Here is a 22,675-nt window from a genome sequence, read left to right as displayed (position 1 = left end):
TGTTTTTCAAGAGAAAAGAACTGATGCTTAGAGATGTTAAGCAACTGACTAAAGTTAAACAGCCAGTTAGTAAGAGGGATGGATTGAGTCTGACACTAAAGCCCTCAAGAAATCTGCCATATTGCCTTCCAAACCCAAGTAACATCCCAAAGAGTTTTCTCTCTTAGTGAAGAATGTCATAAAAATGTTAAAAGTTAATCTTGGAGAATATTTTAAAAAGAAATCTAGGGCTTCCCTGGTGGCGCAGTGGTTGAGGGTCCGCCTGCCGATGCAGGGTACACGGGTTCGTGCCCCAGTCCGGGAGGATCCCACATGCCGCAGAGCGGCTGGGCCCGTGAGCCACGGCCGCTGAGCCTGCGCGTCCTGAGCCTGTACTCCGCAATGGGAGAGGCCACCGTGGTGAGGGGCCCGCGTACCGCAAAAACAAACAAAAAAAAGAAATCTAACATAAGATCAACAACTAGTTCTACCAGATAATTAAAATATATTACAGGACTACAATAATTAAATAGTATAGTGTGAATGGAAGCATGAATCGAAGAGAGGCCCAGTTACTGCCAGGACCTAACTGAGAGTCAGGTGGTAGACCTGCAGCAGGGGGGCTATCCAAGCTGTGGTAGGAGAAAGGCCACCAGAAGAATTCATTATGCAGATGGCCTGGGGAGGGTGGATCAGGCAAAAAACAGTGGACAGAAACAAGTTCAGCAGGAGAATTAAGGTTCTTGCCCCAGTGGATATCTGAAGGTATGGCTGAAGTAGCAGGAGCTAAAGCCAGTGGGAGAGTCAGTGAGTGAGCTGGGTTGAAAGATGAAGATGAATATGCTCTGAGAGCCACAAAAGAATGGGAAAAGGCCAATATGCTTTCATGGAGGCAATACAAGCCAGACAGGGGTGCTCCATGGGGACTCACTTTTATCTCTAGGGCCTGTGACTCTAAAGGGAAACAGCTTAGTTTCCAATAACCACAAGTAATTGAGGTCCATCAAGGCTTATCACAGGATGAAAATGAAGTGTCATGAATGTCTCATATTTAGACTTTTGACTTTCTCTCCAAATGAGGTTAATAGATACAGACACAGAAATAGGCGATGTTGACCTAAAACAAATAGAATGCCAGGTATTTCTCTAGCAAAGATGGGTTTATTCGGGATCCACAGAGAATTGCAATTCAGGATCTGCAACTCTGGTGAGCCACATGCAAGTCCCCACACAGCGAGGGAAGGAGAACTCTTATAGATGGGAAAAGGAAGTTGGGAGGGCTACAGTAAACAAAGAGTCCATGGCATTTCATTGGCTGAGTCCTTGCCAGGAAAGAAGAGAAGTCTTTCTTCTTCCTATTGGGCTCTGCTATTGTCACAGGGTGTGAGAGCTCCCCATTCTGGTCTCCTGACTTTATTTAATTGAGGTTTCTGTTTATTCGTTTTTTACAGTGAATATGATGGAATGAAAAAGTGTTTATCTGAGAATTTTAAACTTGTGCTGAATTTCTTCCATGTGCTCCTCTAGATCTTCTTTTCCCTTTTCCATCTCATCTTGACTACAAAAGGCTAAGCTGTATAGACCTCATTACAATTACCCCTGCCCAAGGCTGGGACTAGGGTGAGGGGAGTGAGGAGCTGAGGGTGCAAAATTTATGGAAACCCTCGCTCTCAGGGCTGAGCAAGTGCTCCAGGCCCATCCCTGCACTGGCACAACCCTGAGAGTGAGGGCATCCTTAAATGTTGATCCCTTGATGCCTCACTTGCCTCACCCTCATCCCAGCTTTAGAAGTGAGTTCTGTCAATGAGGAGTCCTGGAAGAAGTCAGAGAGAGGATGGAAAGTGAGGTCACATCATTTATCACCTGGGTTCTGCCCTCTGAGGTCACCTTAGGCCAGCTGTCGCACTGACAAGTCAGCACTGCAGCCACAGACATTTGCTCTCCACAGCTCTGCCTCCTTCCACATGTTCCTAGGATGGTAGAGGTGGAAAGTCAACTGAAACTAGCCCAGATGTCAGCACTGTCTTTGGTGGTTCCCCTACATCCACACATCTATTAATAATCCCTTTGTAAATAAGCTCTCCTTGAATAATCTTACTCTGAGTATGTCATTTTCCTGTTGAGACTCTAACACATATCCCTCACTCTAGCTCTGCTCTTATAGTGTACTATGAATTGATATTTTATGAACCTTGTAATTATCTTGTGAATAACCCAATGATAGTGCATTGTACCTTTTTACATTAAAAGCATTAATTATATAGGTGGAAATATTTCTTTTTAAATGCCTCATTTTTTGCATAACTGTCTTGGCCTCAAAAAATAAAAGTTGTCCTGGACTTTCTTAATTCCCATGAGACCCTGATATCCACAAAACTTAATCCAACAACAGTGATGCATCATGATTCAGAAAATGGGCTTTGGGGTTAGATGCAAATCCCAGGTCACCTCCTTCCTAGCTGAGCGACCTTGGGCCAGTCACTTTCTCTAGCAGCCATGGAGGCTCCAGCTTGTCCTTCCAAATTTGGATTTTCCCTCTGATAATATTTCCTAAGTATCTGAGCCAAGCTCCTGTATTACACCATAGCCCCAGTTGGGACAGCACCCCACTACTGCCACATGACACTAATTCTTGTCTCTTTAAACTGAAGTTCTCAGTTCCCGGGAAAATCATGCACACTATCAGCTTCCATGTCCCTTAGCTTGCCCATTTCCGTGCCAACTGACAGCAAATTGGATACACCTGAGGGGAGCAAAGTTGGCGACTGACTCCATCGGGGCAGGATGTCTGAAACAACAAAATGTGAGTTATTTTTGAAATGTTTCCTTTGCAGGCCCTCCCACTCACTGTAATATCTGGCTGAGATGTGAGTGGCTGATTCCAGCAGGTATCAGTAACAGATGGAGCCAGCTAATTATGTCTCTTACATGTGAGTAGAGATAAAGCCATTAATTGCTAATTGTACACGTCTCCTGTTTCCCCACTGCAGGGAACTGGGGCAGAGGCCACTTCCCAAACCAAACACAAACATGGCCTGTGCCTGTGGCTGAAGAAAAGAGTGGAAAGCAGTTGGAGAACAACCTCCCCAAGATTACCAGCCCTTCTGTAGGCTGGCAATGAATGAGCAGAGTCTTAAAATGAGAAGATGCCATTTGCAGGTTCCAGCTCCCCATGCCCTGAGCCAATGAGGACCCAAATAATAAAGGTTCAGCTAATGAAAGCTCAGCATGGAGGTGGCAACCGGCTGCTTCCCCACCAGTAAGTGACATCTGGTAATTGTAGCCAGTGTGCTTTGGAGGGAACTTAGCTCCCAAGAACCCATGTAGTACTGAGGTCTCTAGACACCAGCTTGCATGCACCCCGACTGGATGCTGAAAAGTGCTGCCATCTAGAATCTTCCTCCATCTTCTCAGCCTCAAGACCATATCCGGTGGTGGTCACAGGATTTTCATCTGCCCATCGTCTCAGGGAGTCATCCCTGCCCCATTCTCAGTAGATGTGAGTTGGAGCAGTGGCCGGATCATACATCTCAGTGTGACAGAATACTCCATTCTAGACACAATGATTGGCCCAGGAATGGTCATGTGACATGAGTTTGGCCAATCAGAGGCACTCCCAAGGCTTCAGTTGAAATTCTTGAGAAGAAATGGTCTCTGGAATTGCTATCCTTGGAGATACTGCAAGCCATTAGTGGCCCCAGCTTTTTTTTCACCATGAGTGTAGTATATGCTGTTGATGCCCTGCACCACATTCCCTTGGCCCACTGGAGTTTACCCACGGCGTGATAGGCTGTTTTCAACCTCAAGAATCTGCATCTTTCTTCTTCTCTGCCTGAAGGCTTTTGCTGGCACCCCAGGACCTGTCTCTGCAAACTCGAAGTGTGAAAGAGCTGATACAACCTTCTGCCAATGAGGAACGGAAAATAGATGATAAATGCCCTCATGTCCCTGCCTCTGGTAGGACGATCCTGAGCATACCCCACATGGTCTCTAAGAAAATCCCAGCAGGACTTGCCCACAGTGGTCACCTGCTCACTTGTGCCCCTTTTATTACCTTTTCTCCTGTCCCTGTTTCACCTTCCCCATTTCCTCACTTGTGCTTCCTGAGATCACCTCCTGTGTTAGTTCCGGCCTTGGAGAAGCAGGTGCCAAGATGAGATTAGCAATGCGCAAGCTTTATTGGGAGAAACATTTGTGAAGGCAAAAGGGGAGGAGCTGGAGAAGGTGGGTCTCTACTGTGAAGGAGAGAAGGAAGGAAGGGTAATCAGACAGGAAGTGGCATGGCTAGAGCACAACTCCAGGACAAGGTCAGCCAGGCCAAAGGGGGTTTCTCAAGTCAAAGCAACCTGTCAGAGGAGACCCACATCTACCAGGAATGGGCCTGCCTTGGTGACCTCACTGTGCTCAGTCCCTCAATGGGAGCAGCCCGTGGGAAGCATGGCTTTCACATGAATATGATGGTGGATCCATGATGGTGGGCAGTGGGGTCATCAGTCAATTATGCTTCCTGCAGCATAAGATCTGAGTGGTGCATTTTCATGGTCACCACATCTCCCAAATGAATTACCTGCACCAGAGTCAGCTTTTGGTGGTAGGGGAACCCAAACTAGGATGAGAAGAATGCTTGAGAATAAACCATCTATAGAAGAAAACAGAGCCAAAGGCCATAACTTGAGTACGTGAATCCAGCCATTCCTGATGTGAGTGAGATAACACTTTGAATGTTACTGTTAAATACATCATTATATTTTCCTTTTTTTGCTTGTTGTTTTTGCCTTTGTAGCTGATGTTTAAGCTAATTAGTGTTGGGTTCCTGTCAGTTGCAACCAAAAGGATACTGACAGACATGTGGGTATCAATTATGACTAGTGTTGGTCTGAAATTCATTTTGCTTCCCTTGGACTTGGTAAGACAACCATTGTGAAGATTTGCTTCCCCAAGCCTTTTCTATGGCAAGCCTTGACTCGCTCCCTTCTCCCTGCCCAGAACATGATGACAGAGGTAGAACCAAAACCCCTCAGATTTGATATCCACTTCAGCCCCTCTTCTTGCGCTGGGCCTGCCCAGAGCTCCGTGCTTGGGTGCAGTAAATGCTGGTTAAATTGACTGAAATTACTTAAATGTGACTTACCATAAATTGTTACTGACCCTGCACATGTGGGCTACTGGCAAAGCTGCTAATTAATCCAACAATAATTCAGAGGTGATCAAGCTTCATTAACATGGGTTCTGGCCTCATTTTCAGAAGCATGGTTAGACTGACAACTGTAGCCCAGCAGCTGGAGCAGATACTTCTGGCCAGTGAATTGTGATGCTTCATGGAAACTCCACTCCCTGGGAATTTAGAAGGATCAGTTTGTCCCCCTTTCCAACCAGACTTCTCTAATCACAAAGAAAAAGTCTGTGCCAAGTCTTCTGTTTCTCTCAGCAGCTTGCTCACCTGAGTTCTCCCCACCCAGCCTCTTCTGCAATTTCACAGACAAAGGGAGGCCTTAAGACCTGTGTTTTTGCTCTTTACCACCAACTGCAGAACCTGAAGGCAAAGAGTTCTGTGCAAAAGACAAATACCCTTTGGACACAAAACTTAATCATTTACAGTTCAAAATAAGTGATCTTTTTCTTTCAAAGATAGAGATGAATCTAAATAAAGAGTATAGGCATTTTAAAACTATTCTTACAACTTTTCTATAAGATTAAAATAAATAAAATTTTTTAAATACTGAAAAAAAGTGAGTTGCTTTAAATTTGTTAAATGGGAATGGTACAAATTTGGAGAGCCATTGCTCTATCTTGTAGAAGGTCCTTATCTGGGCATGTGACTAGTACTTTTCCTTAATTCCTGTCACTGATAGTGATTTTCTCCTATTTTTTAAATATTTTGTTGGCCATTTCAATTATAAGAGCTATCTTGAACTGCAGTTCTCACAAGGAACAGTGAGTGGAATTTTGTTTCTTATCCAGACTAGAATCTGGGACCCATTCTTATCTGCAGGCACGTGGATCATATGAAGACTTTCATTCTAAAAACTTCTTGATCTGCTCTTGGCTTCCTGCTGCCGCTGAACAGAATGACTTTGTCTCTTTATTTTGAAGTATTTGCCACTAATAGGCCACTTATTAAGGAATAAACATCTTTGCCCAGCAGGACTTATTCTGAGCCTCTGAATGACCAAGCATTTCCTGATGGTTCAAGTTGAAGCTCGGCCAGCCTCCCCAAGAATTCTATGACAGTTCACCTTTCAAGTGGCTTTTCTTGTCTCTTCCCCTAAAGTGATTTTACAGAATTTACCGTAATTTTGGAATGTCAGATGTATTATTTGGACTGAAAATCACAAACATATAGGTAGTGAATGCTGTTTTTTCACGAGAACACATTACCTTAGGTGGGCAAAGAGAGGAAGGGTCTTCCTACCTTCCACACATTCATCCATTTGTTGGAACAAACACTTATTAAGTACCTACACTGTGACAAAAATTGTGCAGGGCACGTAGGATAGAAAGAATTATAATCTCCATCCGTGATTCACATCTACCAGGTCAGAATTTCCTACAAAGGGTTACAGGTGTCCTGAAGTTTAATCCCCTTAGCAATCAGGGCAGCTAGGACGGTCTTAAGGTGGGATAAGCCTTTCAGCTGGGTCATCTCAAAAACAAGCAGCCTCATCCATTTATCCCCAAGTACCATACAAATCAGATCATTTTCCATGTATACCATGACACAGTAAAGATTAAGAAATACTGGAAGAGTAGGAGAGTTAGAGAGATAATGACAACTTTCTTTTTTTCCCCAGTTTTATTGAAAAATAACTGACATACATCACAATAAGTTTAAGGCATACAGCACAATGGTTTGATTTACCTATATTGCGAAATGATTACCACAATAAGTTCAGCTAACATCTACCTTCTCATAGAGACACAATAAAAAGAAAAGAAGTAAGGAAAGGAAAAAAAAATTTTTTTCTCCATTGCCGAGAACTCTTAGTGTTCTTTTAACAACTTTCCCATATCTTGTACAGCAGTGTTAGCTAAATTCCTCATGTCGTACATTACATCCTTACTACTTATTTATTTTATTACTCGAAGTTTGTACATTTTGACCACCTTCACCCATTTTTTTCCACCCTTGACCCCCTGTCTCTGGCAACCACCAATCTGTTTGCTGTATATATGAGTTCAGGTTTGTGGGTTTTTTTTTTTAAGACTCCACATATAAGTGAGATCATATGGTATTTGTCTTTCTCTATCTGACTTATTTCACTTAGCATAATACCTTCAAGGTCTATCCATAATGAATAATGACAACTTTTATGAGTGCTTACTCTACACTCATTGCTGTTCTAAGTACTTTACACATATTACCTCCTGTTCTCCTTATAACAACCCTATAAGTTATATACTGTTATTCTCATTTTTCAGACAAGGAAGCTGAGACTTGTCTGAAAAGTCTCAGACAAGTTACCAACTTGGGAAAGGTTAAGCAACTTTCCCAAGTTTACACAGCTAATAAATGACAGCCAGGAATCAAAGCCAGACTTTCTGGTTCTAGACTTATGCCCCTTATCACTACACTGTACTGCTTCCCTAAGTTATAATCACAATAGGTGATGGTAAATTTTGTAACTTACACATGCCTAAAATGGGATGGGTACACAGAGGGCCTAACCATCTCCTCCTGGGAGAACTGAAGACTTCACCATAACAGCCTAAATACTGGCTGACAGGATACAACCCCGAACAACATTTACTGGACTTCAAAACAAGACTTTGGAAAACAAAGAATTAAAAGCTTTTTCTCCAATTAAGCATTACTATGACATAATCGTAATGTAAATCAGACTAAGTGAAATGTAAATAACAGCAGGACAACAATGCCAGGAGCTACCAAATCAAAATGTCAACACAAGCCTTTCTTGAATAAAAGCTTAAAATCGTATTCAAACCGTGTGCTTGTTTCCGTTCTCATGTGGTATGTGTGTGTTGTTGACCTTTGGTGTGAAGTTTTGTCTGCATTTGATTTTTGATTTCTAGGACATGATTTGATTGATTTTGTATTGACCTATTCTCAAGAGCTTATCAGAAATTTTAGTCAGGATTTGGCAAATTGAAAGATTAAGGAATATCCTGCCTCAATTTCTTACTGAACTAGTCTACTCTTCACTGCCACTTACAATAATTTCCTAATATGAACAAGTTGCTCATTTGCTTAAAAATCTCCTGTAGTCCCACACCATACACAGGGAAAGTCCAAGTTCAATTCTTTATTCCAATGGGGAAAGAACTAACGTGAGGCCTGGTGCTTTTTCCAGCCTCGTTTGCCGTCATCTCCGCTGAAAAGTCCTAGTCTTCGGCCACAAAGCATTCTCATCCTTCTCCAACATCACAGGCTACATTCTTACAAGTTTCTACAACTTTTTATATGTTATATACTCTGCTCAGTGTCTTTCCCCTACAGATACAGTTGAATAACACCTATCGCCTATTCATACATCAATACAAAGCTCTAAAGATGTCTTTCATGATCCTTGCACTCAAAGCTTTGAGTAAGTTTCTATTAAATATTTCTCTGTGCTTCCTTGCACAGTTTAACTATATCTTATCTGTCTATATATCTGTAAATATATATGTATCTGTATTTCTATTTCTATTTAGATAGATGATAGGTCTGTATAGACCGAGATCTAGATACATATATATCTATAGATATAGATAAATAGATAGATAGATAGATAGATAGATAGGGACAATCTTTAGGACATTGTATCCACATGATTATGAATTCTTCCTGGAAAGAGCCTCCCACAAACCCACCATCTCTTAGCACAGGGATTGATATAGAGAACCCATCAATGTTTGTTGAATTAACATTTCTAAGAAAATGCAAACACAACAGGAAGAAAACATTACTCTCAAATTTAAAAAAAAGGGGGGCTTGAGACCTGAGCATTGCAGGGAGGAGGGGAACAAAAACATAAAACTAAGATTGAAGAATTTCCTAAAAGGACAAACAGTGAGCTGTCCAGTTGAAAGAGCTTGTGAAAGGCAGAGAGAGGAAGACTTACTTTACTAACCTTAATGCAAGCCTTGGACAGAATAAGGAAAATTGCTTGGATGCCAGGGAAAAGATGCAATCTTAGTAACAAAGTGAAAGAAGTTTGGTTTTGAAACAAGGGATCCAGAGTGAAAGAAGAGTTAAAATATTTATAAGGATAAAAGCATATGTTACATTATACACTAGTCAACAGGCCACGCAGCCTCTGAGGAAATCTCTGGAGTGAAGCTTTTGAAGTTCTCTCTGAAGAGGCAGAGTGTGTACATCTACGGGTTGATATGCAGTCTCTCTCCCCAACAAAACTGAAAACTCTCCTCTATCACGGTACATATTTGTCCTTTCTGTATCCAGCAAAACCTTTTTCTGCTGAGCTTAAAAAAAATAAAAAGAACGAAAAGAAAGAAAGGGGAAAAAAATAGGAAAGAGAAATCCTATTTAACCAGCTTGCAGAGGTTATCTCCTGATAATTGAGCTTGGAACAAGGCAAGTTGCCTTCTCTTTGCCAAGGTCATGGGTGACTCTTGGTGTGATATCAGGCAAGGGGCAGGAGTGCAATGCAGGGTAAGTGGCTTTCCTGAATCATGGCTGCTTCAGAGCCATTTTAAAGAGAATGCTTTCCTTGTGGAATGCTTAATAATCTTCCGAACCAAGAGGATGACAGCTAAGATTACAAACTCAAAAAAGAATCCAAGAAAAACCAGCCTGCTCCAGCCCTGGTGATTCTGTAGCCATTAATCGCAGAGATACCACCTGGGGAAGGCTAGTGCTTGACACAACTAAAAGAGAAAACCAGGCCCTAGAGTCCTTTACTGGAGGGATGGATGCATATAAATGAGGCAGATCTGTGGTAAAACTGCAGAAGAAACGCCCAATGATCTGGTACCTTCCATGCTGCCAATTCCTCTCCCCCAGCCCCCCATTCACAGGTGGGTTATCATGAAAAGAAGGAATATAATGTTCTTTCAATGTTTACAAAAGCCCTAGGGACTTTTATATATTTTATTTCATTTCATTCTCACAATAACCCTGTCAGATAGGCATGGTTACCTTCATTTTCTAGTTGAGAAAATTAAGTCTCAGAAAGGTTATCATCTCAAGGCAGTGTAAATAGGAAGGCGAGGGGCTGGTTTGAACACAGACTTCTTCATTCAAGAAATATTCCTTCTCTATTTATGTTATACTGTCTAGATTCTGGGTTAGATAATAGGGATACAAAAGCCAAAAAGATACCATTTTTAAGCCTCGGGGAACTTAATAGTCTGGAAGAGAAACAGGCATATGAAGAATTACACTGCAGTGCAGTAGACTGAGTTAAAATTGAGGCTCAGTACTAAGTACAGAAAATGAGCCTATCTTCTGGGGGTGGGATCCTGAAACGATGCCAAAGTGAGATGCCTCCTAAGATGCCTCCACCTCACCGTTAAGTTCTACCCTAAATCTTGGATCTTTCCATCAAGAATATGCAAATACAGAAGAGAATGAGAGGAGTACAGTTTCAGAATGACCATGCCCACCTGATCAAATGTATGGATACTAACGACAACCATAACATCCACTCTTCTTTGAAGGTGGGGGAACACGGGCAAAACCAGGACTGGGGTAGACTTACCATCTCCTAGAGTAGCCCAAAAATGGAAGTGAAAAAAGTTCTATTGTTTGGGACATGAGAAGTTTAGGATAGCTAATATGTTGGGAAATGTGAAAATTTAGAAATGGTGTCACAGGACAAAGTTTCAGCAGTAAAGTACTACCAGGGTATCCTTCCTTGTTTCCTGTGGCAGGTCTGCAAACTCTTTCTTCCTGGGGAATAATGACCTCAGACATGTCCCCTGCTACCTGTGAAAGCAACACCGCAAGCCTCTCTCGTTCAAGGGCTTTTCCCAATAATTAAGGGAAAGAGTGGGAGATGAACAGGTTGGAGCTGAGCACTCCCCCACCAGCTGAACCTCAACTCCAGCTGAATCTGGCCCAGCTACTATGACCTCCGTGCCTGGTTTACTTCCTGTCCTTTCTCCCATTAAATATGTCTCCCCAACCCAGGCTGGAGCTGCATGGATTCTGGGGTGAAGTGATCATTTCCCAACACTATCACTTATGGGCTGTGTGACCACAGAAACTTATTAAGTCTCTTTGAACCTATGTGTCCTCATTTATAAAAGGGAATTGTTTCAGTTAGCCTTTTTTGCATCCTTAATAAAAAAGCAGAGTGGCTTAAAACAAAAACAACAACTATATCTTAACTCATGGTTATAGGTTGGTAATTGGGGTTAAACTCAGCTGGGCAATTCTAGTCTTAGAGGAGCTTACTCATGCATCTGGGTTCACCTGCCAGCTGTTTGAAATTGGCTGGCTGTCAGGCAGGACAAGCAGGGGCCACAGGGCTATAAATGTCTCATCATCCAGCAGCCTGGCCTGGGCTTGTTCATATGGCAGCTCAGGTTTCCAAGAGGAGCAAAAATACAAGTCCCGAGGCACAATCACCTCTCAGATCTCTGCTTGCCCCCAGTCTGTTAGTGATCGTTGATGAAAACAGTCACATGACCAAACCCAGAGTCAGTGTGAAAGTGTGCTACCCAAGGGCATGAATATGGGGCAAATATACAAACGTCATGAGACCTAAACCCATTGGGGCCACCTCTGAAATCAATCTACTACCAGGATAATTACAGGATATATGTAAGGAATAAATAACACAACGCAAGACAAAAAAATTAGGCATAGTTTCTGGGACATAGTAAAGGCTCAACGAATGCTGTCTATCATTGCTGTTGTCCTTGGGGCTGGGGTGGTGAGAAATATTGCCCAAGTTTCCATAAAGGAGAGAGGATTTCCATTCCGTGCTACAAAAGGAAACAGATTTAGAGGAATAGTTTACTTCCTTAACATCCCCACTCCTTCCCAAGAAAGGAGGAGTGATTTATCTAGTTGGTGAGCTTCATTTCTCTGATGGGTGGTTCTCAATGTCATGGTCTGAAAAGGGAATCATAAACCCTGCTTGTCTCATAGATTTACTGAAATGACATATGTAAGCACAATTCATCAAGTGTCAATCATGATACAAAGTGAGGTGTTAATACATCCAGGCAGCATGGCATAATAATTCCAGCTACCATTTGTTGAGTGCTTACTTTGTTCAGGAATTTTACAGGCATTATTTTACTTTATTTTCCTGATCATCTTGACTAAAATACCTCTTCCTGAAACTTAAGTGCATATTACTAAGTGAAAGAAGCCAGTCTGAAAAGGCTACATACTATGTGATTCCCAACCATATTACATTCTGGAAAACGCAAAACTATGGAGACAGTGAAAAGATCAGTGGTCGCCAGGGGTTAAAGGAGAGGGCATGATGAATAGTAGGAGCCCAGAGGATTTTTAGGGCAGGGAAACTACTCTATGAGATACTGTAATTGTGAATGCATGTCCTTATACATTGTCAACACCCTTAGAATGTGCAACACCGAGAGTGAACCCTAATGTAAACCACGGACTTTGCGTGATCGTGATGGGCTCATCAGTGGTAACAAATGTCCCACTCTTGAGGGGGATGTTGGTGGCAGGGGAGGCTGTGCATGTGTTGGGGTGGGGGCTATGGGAACTCTCTGTGCATTCCGTTCAATTTTGCTGTGAACATAAAACTGCTCAAAAAAATAAAATCTATTAAAAAATTAAAATTTCAAAAAAAGACATTTTGGCACAATCAACTTTAGATGATAGTAAGGAATCATTGTTAATTTTCAGCTGCACATTAGAGACGGGTGAGATTTCAATATGGAGACATGGAGAAAGGACTTGTGGCAGATTAAGCAGAATGATCAAGGGCAGGGAAGAAGGAAAAGGAGGGTAACATTCAGAAGGTATCTTGATGTTCACTTTATCTTTAATCCTGAGAACTGCTGCAGTTTCAAATACTTTACTTCATTGTTCTTATACACCATTTCAGAAATCATAGTATTTGGCAACCAAATCCTACTTTCTGAATGATTTCTCAAACCTAGAAGAGACTAAAAATTCTTTATCAGTTCATAAAAGATAAAATAAAGTATGTCTTCCTTTTATATATGAATTGAGTCTCAAAGAGTAACTTGTCCAAGGTCACACAGCAGGCAAATGGTTGAGCCAAGCTTCAAATTAATTTTGCCACCACTACCACACACGCGCACAGACACACACACACACACACACACACACACGCACACACACACACTATTTGGCAATGTCTGGAGACATTTGGTTATCACAACTGGCTGGAGGTTAGTGCTACTGCCATCTAGTGGATGGAGGCCAGGGATGCTGCTTAACACCCTACAATGCACAGGACGGCTGCCACAGGGAAGAATTATCTGGCCCAACATGTCAGTACAGCAGAGGTCAACAAACTCTGCTCTAATGAGTATTAGAGATGGAGTCTAGTATGATGGTGAAGTTAGTAGACTCCTTGACTACACTGCTTGACTCCACTTACTATTGTGTGACACTGGGCAAGACATTTAACAGCCCCACGCTTCAGTCCCTCACCTCTAGAACAGGGTTCACAATAGTTCTCACCTTATAGGATTATTGTGAAGGTGAAATAAGTTACTACATGTATTTGGGAGAGTTCTTGGCATTTAGCAAAAGCTCAGTAAATATTCACCATTGATGTATTAAGAAGTCGTGTGCATTGTTACCTCTCTCTCCAGCCCATCTCTGTGTGAATCTTCCCAGCCCTGCTCATACTTCATGCTCATGATGATTGAGCGCTCTGAAGTCAGACAGCTTGGGTTTCCTGGTCTGAATCCTGACTGCTAATTTGATGGCTTAGATAATGGGATTCTAAGTGATCAAGATCAGATGAGGTGCATTTTCTCATTTAATACTTCATTTAATAAATACTTCATTTAATACTCTCATTTAATAAAATTGGTACTATTTCTCAAATGAAGCTTTGGAGGGTTCATTCATTTGCCCAAAGTCCCAGCCAATAAGTGGATAGTCAGGATTCAAACCAGACTCCAAAGCTGGTACCTGCCACCTCTTAAGGAGCTGTCACTGAAAGGTTTCAGTGCCACGACTAGTGGACTTAAGAGAGTCAAACCCTGCCTCTCCATCTACGGAGAGAGTGAATTTGCAGGCAGAAGTCAAATGCTGGCACTGCCACATAGTAGTGGTGGGAGCTTGAGAAAATAACATAATGTCTCTGAGCTGTCATATATAAAAAGATCTCAGCTTTGTTGATTGCTGATATCAAAGAGTATTTAAAGACATTGAGGAGATTTCAGGAAGTGGATACCTCCTTAGAATGACTTGGGAAATCCGTATATGAAGCTAGACTTTGTGGCTTTGAGTAATGCACAAATGGTCATTTAGCAATCCTTGGAATTCCTCCATATCTAGTCTGACCTTGCCCAGTTATGGGGGTTCACGGAGCAGGGTTGATGGCCAGGTATGTATCTGCAAAATGCTATATGACTACCCATGGACCATTCAACTGTGTCTGGGTCATAGCACACAAACGTGAGAGGAGAGAAAAGGTCATTTAATCAGATTACTGTACTCTCAGCTTCACCAGTTCAATAATTTTCTCAGCATTCTCAAGAAACTAATATTCCCCAGCTTTCTCTCGGCACTGAACCTTTTCGGTAGCTCTGACCTCTTAGCTGTTTCTTGGAGGCTGCAGGTTAACCTCACTTACTCCTCCCATCTTCCCTGGGAGCCTCTAAATTCTCCTTGATTCTCTAGAACTGTGCTGATATAGATGAAGCACTGCTCTCAAAGCCAGAATTTCTATGCATGAATGAGCCCTGATAGGGTAACTCTGGAAAAATGACTAAAATTCTCTGAGCAATGGTTTCCTCATTCATAAAATGGAAATTAATAATATCAGTGTCAAGAGCAACTGGAGAATAAAATTGGTTTAGTTCCTATTAAAATGCTTTATAATGTGTATAATGTATAATGTGCTATGATTATTTCTTATGTAGGTATTGCTTTTGCTGTCATTTATTAAGCCTCTCTGATGTACCATGAACTGATAAAGAATTTACATGTATTACCTTCATCTGTTCCTCACAACCTAGGACATAGGACCCATTGTTGGCCCCATTTTAGGGCTAAAGAAAGCAAGGATGGAAGAGGCTGAATAATTTCCCCAAACCAGTAAATGGCAGAACCAGTATTTGAAACTGGTCTATCGCAGTTCAAGTCTATGCTCTTACACTATGTTATAGTCTCTGACTCTCTCCAAAACAGAAAAGAGGGTGAAAAACAAGGAGGGAACCAAAGTTATTGGCATTGAGACAACCGTTCTTTCTATCGGGCTTTATGAAAATGATACATGGTGAAGTAGACAGTTAACGTGTGCAATCCATTAAGTTGTAAACTATTTATAATCCTCACAACAGCTTTATAAGGTAAACATCTCTTTTTGACAGCTGGGATATCAAGGCTCAGGGGTTTAAGAGATGTGCGTACACTTTGACCAACTTCATTCATTTTCCCCACACTCCCTTGCCCCTGGCAACCACCAATCTGCTCTGTTCCTATGAGTTCAGGTTTTTAGATTCCACATATAAATGAGATTATGTAGTTTTGTGTTTCCCTCTCTGACTTGTTTCACTTATCATAATGCCCTCAAGGTTCACCCATGTACTTGCAACTGGCAGGATTTCCTTCTTTTTTATGGTTAGGTAAAATTCTATCGTGTATATATACCACATTTTCTTTATCCATTCGTCTGTTGATGAACACCTAGATAGTTTCCACGTCTTGACTATTGTGAATAATGCTGCAATGAACATGGAGATGCAGATATCTCTTTGAGATGGGATTCACTTCCTTTGGATATATACTCAGAAGTGCGTTTCTAAATAACATGGCAGTTCTATTTTTAATTTTTTGCAGAACCTCTATACTGTTTTCCATAGTGGCTGCACCAATTTACATTCCCACCAACAGTGCACAAGAGTTCCATTTTCTCCACGTTCTTCCCAGCACTTACCTCTTTTCTTTTTGATAATAGCCATTCTACAGAATGAGGGTGATATCCCATTGTGGTTTTTTGTTTGTTTGTTTGTTTTTATTTTTGGCTGCATTGGGTCTTCGTTGCTACACGAGGGCTTTCTCTAGTTGCAGTGAGCGGGGGTTACTCTTCGTTGTGGTGCACGGGCTTCTCATTGTGGTGGCTTCTCTTGTTGTGGAGCACGGGCTCTAGGTGCATGGGCTTCAGCACTTGTAGCACGCAGGCTCAGTAGTTGTGGCTCCAGGGCTCTAGAGCACAGGCTCAGTAGTTGTGGCGCACGGGCTTAGTTGCTCCACGGCATGTGGGATCTTCCCAGACCAGGGCTCGAACCCCTGTCCCCTGCATTGGCAGGTGCATTCTTAACCACTGCACCACCAAGGAAGCCCTCCCATTGTGTTCTGATTTGCATTTCCCTATTGATTAGTGTTGTTGAGCACCTTTTATATACCTGTTGGCTATTTGAATATCTTCTTTACAAAAATGTCTATTTAGGTTTTTTGCCCATTTTTTGGCTATGCCTAACTTTAAAAAAATTTTTTATTGGAGTACAGTTGATTTACAATGTTGTGTTAGTTTCAGGTGTACAGCAAAGTGAATCCATTACGCATATACCCACTCATTTTTACTTTTTTTTTTTTTTTTTGCGATACGCAGGCCTCTCACTGCTGTGGCCTCTCCCGCTGTGGAGCACAGGCTCCGTACGCGCAGGCTCAGCGGCCATGGCTCACGGGCCCAGCCGCTCCGAGGCATGTGGGATCTTCCCAGACCTGGGCACGAACCCGTGTCCCCTGCATCGGCAGGCGGACTCTCAACCACTGCGCCACCAGGGAAGCCCCCCACTCTTTTTTAGATTCTTTTCCCATATAGGCCATTACAGAGTATTGAGTAGAGTTCCCTGTGCTATACAGTAGATCCTAATTAGTTATCTATTTTATGTATAGTAATGTGTCTATGTCAATCTCAATCTCCCAATTTGTCCCTGGTAACCATAAGTTTGTTTTCTGTACATCTGTAACTCTATTTCTGTTTTGTAGGTAAGTTCATTTGTACCCTTTTTTTAGATTCCACATATAAGCAGTAGCGTATGATATTTGTCTTTCTCTGTCTGACTTGCTTCACCCAGCATGTCAATCTCTAGATCCATCCATGTGGCTGCAAATGGCATTATTTCATTCTTTGTTATGGCTGAGTAACATTCCATTGTATATATGTACCACATCCTCTTTATCCATTCCTCTGTTGATGGACATTTAGGTTTCTTCCATGTCCTGGTTATTGTAAATAGTGCTGCAATGAACATTGGGGTGCATGTATTTTTTTGAATTATGGTTTTCTCTGGATATATGCTCAGGAGTGGGTTTGCTGGATCATAGGATAGCTCATTTTTGGTCTTTTAAGGAACCTCTGTACTGTTCCCCATAGTGGCTGTACCAATTTACATTCCCACCAACAGTGTAGGAGGGTTCCCTTTTCGCCACACCCTCTCCAGCATTTATTGTTTGTAGATTTTTGATGATGGCCATTCTGACTGTTGTAAGGTGATACCTCTCTGCAGTTTTGATTTGCATTTCTCTAATAATTAGTGATGTTGAGCATCTTTTCATGTGCCTTTTTTGGCCATCTGCATGTCTTCTTTGGAGAAATGTCTATTTAGACCTTCTGCCCATTTTTTGATTGGGTTTTCAGTTAGATAATATGTGGTTTTGGTATTAAGTTGCATGAGTTTTTATATATATTTTGGATATTAACCCCTTATCAGATAGATGGTTTGAGAATGTTTTCTCCCATTCCATAGATCGTCTTTTCATCTGGTTGATTGTTTCTTTTGCTGTGCAGACCTTTTTAGTTTGATGTAGTCACACTTGTTTATTTTTGCCTATATTGCTTGTGCTTTTGCTGTCATATCCATAAAATCATGGCCAAGACCAATGTCAAGGGTGTTTTCCTCTCTGTTATCTTCTGGGAGTTTTATGGTTTCAGGTCTTGCATTTAAGTCTTTAATCTATTTTGGGTTAATTTTTATGAATGGTGTAAGATACAGGCCCAATTTCATTCTTTTGCATGTGAATATCCAGTTTTCCCAACACCATTTATTGAAGAGACTACCTTCTCACCACTGAGTATTTTTGCCCCCTTGTCAAATATTATTTGACCATATATGCATGAGTTTATTTCTGTGTTCTTCATTCTGTTCCACTGGTCCATGTGTCTGTCTACATGCAAGTACCATACTGTTTTGATTACTATAGCTTTGTAATATAGTTTGAAATCAGACCGTGAGATTCCTCCAGCTTTGTTCTTCTTTCTCAGGATTGCTTTGGCTATTCAGAGTCTTTTATGGTTTCATACAAAAGTTAGGAATTTTTTTCTATTTCTATAAAATATACCATTGGAATCTTGATAGGAATTGCATTGAATCTATAGATGGATTCAGGTAGTACAAGTATTTTGACAATGTTAATTCTACCAATCCATGAGCATGGGATATCTTTCCATCTATTTGCGTCTTCTTTAATTTCTTTCATCGATGTCTTATTGTTTTCAGTGTACAGATCTTTCACTTGCTTAGTTAAACCTATTCATAATTATTTTATTGTTTTTGATGCTATTGTAAGTGGGATTACTTTCTTTACTTCTATTTCAGATAATTCATTGTTAGTGTATAAAAACACAACGGATTTCTGTATACTGATTTTTTATCCTGCAACTTTAATTAACTTGTTTATTAGTTCTAAGAGTTTTTTGGTGGAGTCTTTAGGATTTTCTGTATATAAGATCATATTATCAGAAAATAACAACAATTTTACTTCTTCCTTTCCTATGTGGATTTCTTTTATTTCTTTTTCTTGCCTAATTGCTCTATCTGGGACTTCCAGCACTATATTAAATAAGAGTAGTAAGAATGGGCAACCTTGTTTTGTTCAGGACCTTAGAGGAAAAGTTTTCAACCTTTCACCATTGAGTATCATATTAGCTCTGGGCTTGTCATATATGGCCTTTATTATATTGAGGTATGTTCTTTCTATACCCAATTAGCTACATGTTTTTTTATCAAGAATCACCATTGAATTTTGTCAAATGCTTTTCCTGCATCTCTTGAGATGATTACACAAATTTTATGCTTCATTCTATTAATGTGATATATCATATGTATTGATTTGCATATATTGAGCCACCCTTTCATCCCAGGGATAAATCCCACTTGATCATGGTGTATGATCATTTTAATGTGCTGTTGAATTTGGTTTGATAGTATTTTGAAAATTTTTGCATCTATATTCATCAGGGATATTGGCCTATAGATTTCTTTTCTTGTAGTAACCTTATCTGGCTTTGGTGTCAGGGTAACACTGGTCTCATAAAATGAGTTTAGAAGTGTTCCCTCCTCTTCAATTCTTTGGAAGAGTTTGAGAAGGAGTTGTGTCAATTCTTTTAATGTTTGGTAGAATTCATCAGTGAAACCACTGGTTCCTGGGCTTTTCTTTGTTGAAAGGTTTTTGATTACTGATTCAATCTCCTTACACATTACTGGTCTGTACAGGTTTTCCACTTCTTCCTGATTCAGTCTTGGTAGGTTGTATGTTTCTAGGAATTTATCCATTTCTTCTAGGATGTCCAATTTGTTGGTCTATAATTGTTCATAGCAGACTCTTATGACCCTTTGTATTTCTGTGATATCAGTTATAATGTCTCTTCTTTCATTTGTAATTCTATTTATTGGGTCCTCTCTGTCTCTGTCTTTCTGTCTGTCTGTCTCTCTTTTTTGTTAGTCCAGGTAAGGTTTGTCAATTTTGTTCATCTTTTCAAAGAACCAACTCATAGTTTTGTTAATCTCTTCTACTGTTCTCCTATTTTCTAGTTTATTTATTTTTGTTCTAATCTTTATTAGTTCCTTCTTTCTGTTAGCTCTTGGTTTAGTATATTCTTCTTTTTCTAGTTCCCTGGGTTGTAAAGTTGTAATTGGGCAAGTCTGCAGGCTGGGGTCCACAGTCACTCCTGGTTGTGTTAGGGGACCAAAACTGACCAAAACTGCCTGCCCTGGCCAGGCCCAATAGTAACCACTCGCACGAACTATCTTACAAGAGGAGGTCCTTGTAAGGAATACAGAACTAACAACCGGAAGAATATGGGAAAGGTAAAAAGGAGAGAGGAGACACCAGTTCATATGTCCTACCAACCTCCCATAATCCTTCTCACTGGAATCCACCTTGTCTGAGAGATGCATGCACCACCAGGAAGGACCCTAAGTCAGAATAATTGGCCAGAAACAACCTGGAAACTAACCGCATTACCATAAAACCTGAGACTGCGAGCCACATGGCAGAGCAGTTCTCCTGGGTTCCCTTACCCTGCTGCTCTCCACCCAGGCGCCCCTTCCCAATAAAGTCTCTTGCCTTGTCAGCATGTGTGTCTCCTCAGACTATTCATTTCTGAGTGTTAGACAAGAGCTCACTCTTGGGCACTGGAAGGGGTCCCCCCTTCCTGCAACAGTTGGTTGGGGGCTCCCCCTTCCTGCAGCAGTTGGATGGGGGCTCCAATAGGATGGTGTCACTGGCTCGACACTGTGTTCAGGCAGGGCTGCAGGCAGAGTTTTGCAGTCAGACAAGACCACAGGCTGTGTTCTGCAATCAGGCAGGGCAACAAACCATGCCTCAAAGTTAGGCAGGACCGTAACCTGGGCTTCATGACCAGGTAGGTAGGCAGTTGGCTGTGCTCCACTGTTGTACAAAGTGACTGGCTGGGATCTCTGGTTCGGAGGGTCCTCTAGCTGTATACTGCATTTGGCCAGGACTAGAGACTCTGCTCTGTGGTCAGGCAGTGTTGCTGTTCAGGCTTCCTCACTGGGATTGGATCAGGTCACTGGCTGGGCTCCCTGTGTGGGCAAGGCTGCAGTCTGTGTTCAGCAATCAGGCAGAATTATAGGCTGAGCTTCACTGTGGGGCAGGGCTGTAGACTGAGCCGTGCAACTGAGTAGTACTGTAGGCTGGGATCCAAGTTTTCCCAGAATCACTCTTCAGGGTCCCTGGTTATACAGGACTAGAGACTATACTTAACAGTTGGGCAGGGCTTCTGTCATGGATTTCTGCCCAAGCATGGCTGTAGGGTGCTATCTGAGTTATCTATGGCTGCCTGGGTTATCTGGCTAGGCTTCCTGGTTGGGTGGGGCTGGAAGCTAGACTGAGCAGTCGGGCAAGGCTTCAAATTTGCTTCCTTGTCAGGGTGGAGCCATAGGAGGGCTCCACAGCCAGTATAGCTCATTGGCTGGGGACTCAAATCAGATAGAACTGCCAAATGAGCTCACTGGCCAGAAATGGTCACCAGCTTGGTTCTGCAGATGAGCAGAACTACTGTTCGGGATCTCTGCTCAGGCTTTGCTGCAAGCACGAATATGGTCCACCAAGTTCTGAACACTGGCTTCTATAAGTCTTGTCTCCCTTCTCTGTTTCTGTCTGATCCCTGGTAGTTAAACCCTGCAGATTACCCTGTGATCCCCATGAGGCAAGACCCAAGTGGGCCACCTGAGAAGTGCCCCACAATGCTGAGGGAGCTGGATGTCCACTGTGGACTCTCTTTTTCCCAGTGGAGAATTCATAGGCCCAGAGGGACCCTTTTGGTGTGGCATTGTGCTGGCCTGGGAGAGGAGCAGTGTGGTCAGAGTGTAGCCACTCCTCTTACTTTCAGCTCCTTCTGTATCTCTATGATCTAGGAGTCCTTCAGACACACTTCCACTTCTAGGATTTTCACAGTGGTATCTTGTGTATGGATCTTCTTGTGAAAGGGACTGAAGTCAAGAACTGACCTATATTGCCATCTTGATGAAGTCACTTACACATTGTGTTTAAATACATTATTTCAGTAAACCTATGTGACAACTGGGATTACTGCCCTCTTTTTCAGATGATGACATCGAGATAGTGGAGAATAATAACACTTGCCCAAATCACATAAAAGTAGTAAGTGAAGGACTGGATATGCAAGCCAGCATTGAATACAACATACACAACCTCTTAATTCATTTATTTATTCAACGTCTATTGAGTTATCCCTCAGGTTTGAAAGTGAAAGTTGAGTTCAATTTTCTTCTCACTTATGGTCACCTTTTCCAGTCAGAAAATTGAATTTCTTATGGGTGATTGAAGAGACCTCTCAAAGAAGCAAGAATACAATTTATTCATTTTAGATTATTAAGCACCTGCTGTATGCTGAGAAACATGCTATTATACATGCCATGGTACAAGTGCTATGAGGGAAAAAATGAGTCACCATTCCAACCTAGAGGGATCAGGAAGACATCCATGGAAAATGATATCTGAGTTGCAATGTGAATGATAAGTAGATATTAACCAGGTAGTAGTTTTCAGGCAAAGGAAAGCATGTGCAACAGAGAAGTGTGGTGTGTAGAAGAAGTGGAAAGAATCCCTGGAATGCCAGATTACAGAGAGGAATGCAGAAAGTCAAGCGAGAGATGAAAGGGAGGGGAAGAATATTGCAGATTTGCTGCATAAGTTATGCCAAGGATTTCTAACTTTATTTGAAATGCCTGAGGAGTCATTCAGAGATTTTTAACACTGAGGTCACCAAATCAGGTTACTGATTGACTTACTGATAATTTAGGAATATCACTGTGGCTGGCCTGAGGATGG

Source organism: Monodon monoceros, unplaced genomic scaffold (assembly GCF_005190385.1).
Source record: "Monodon monoceros isolate NGI ecotype Baffin Bay Population unplaced genomic scaffold, NGI_Narwhal_1 Super_Scaffold_13, whole genome shotgun sequence".
Lineage (NCBI taxonomy): Eukaryota > Metazoa > Chordata > Mammalia > Artiodactyla > Monodontidae > Monodon > Monodon monoceros.
Note: the sequence above shows the minus strand (reverse complement) of the source record.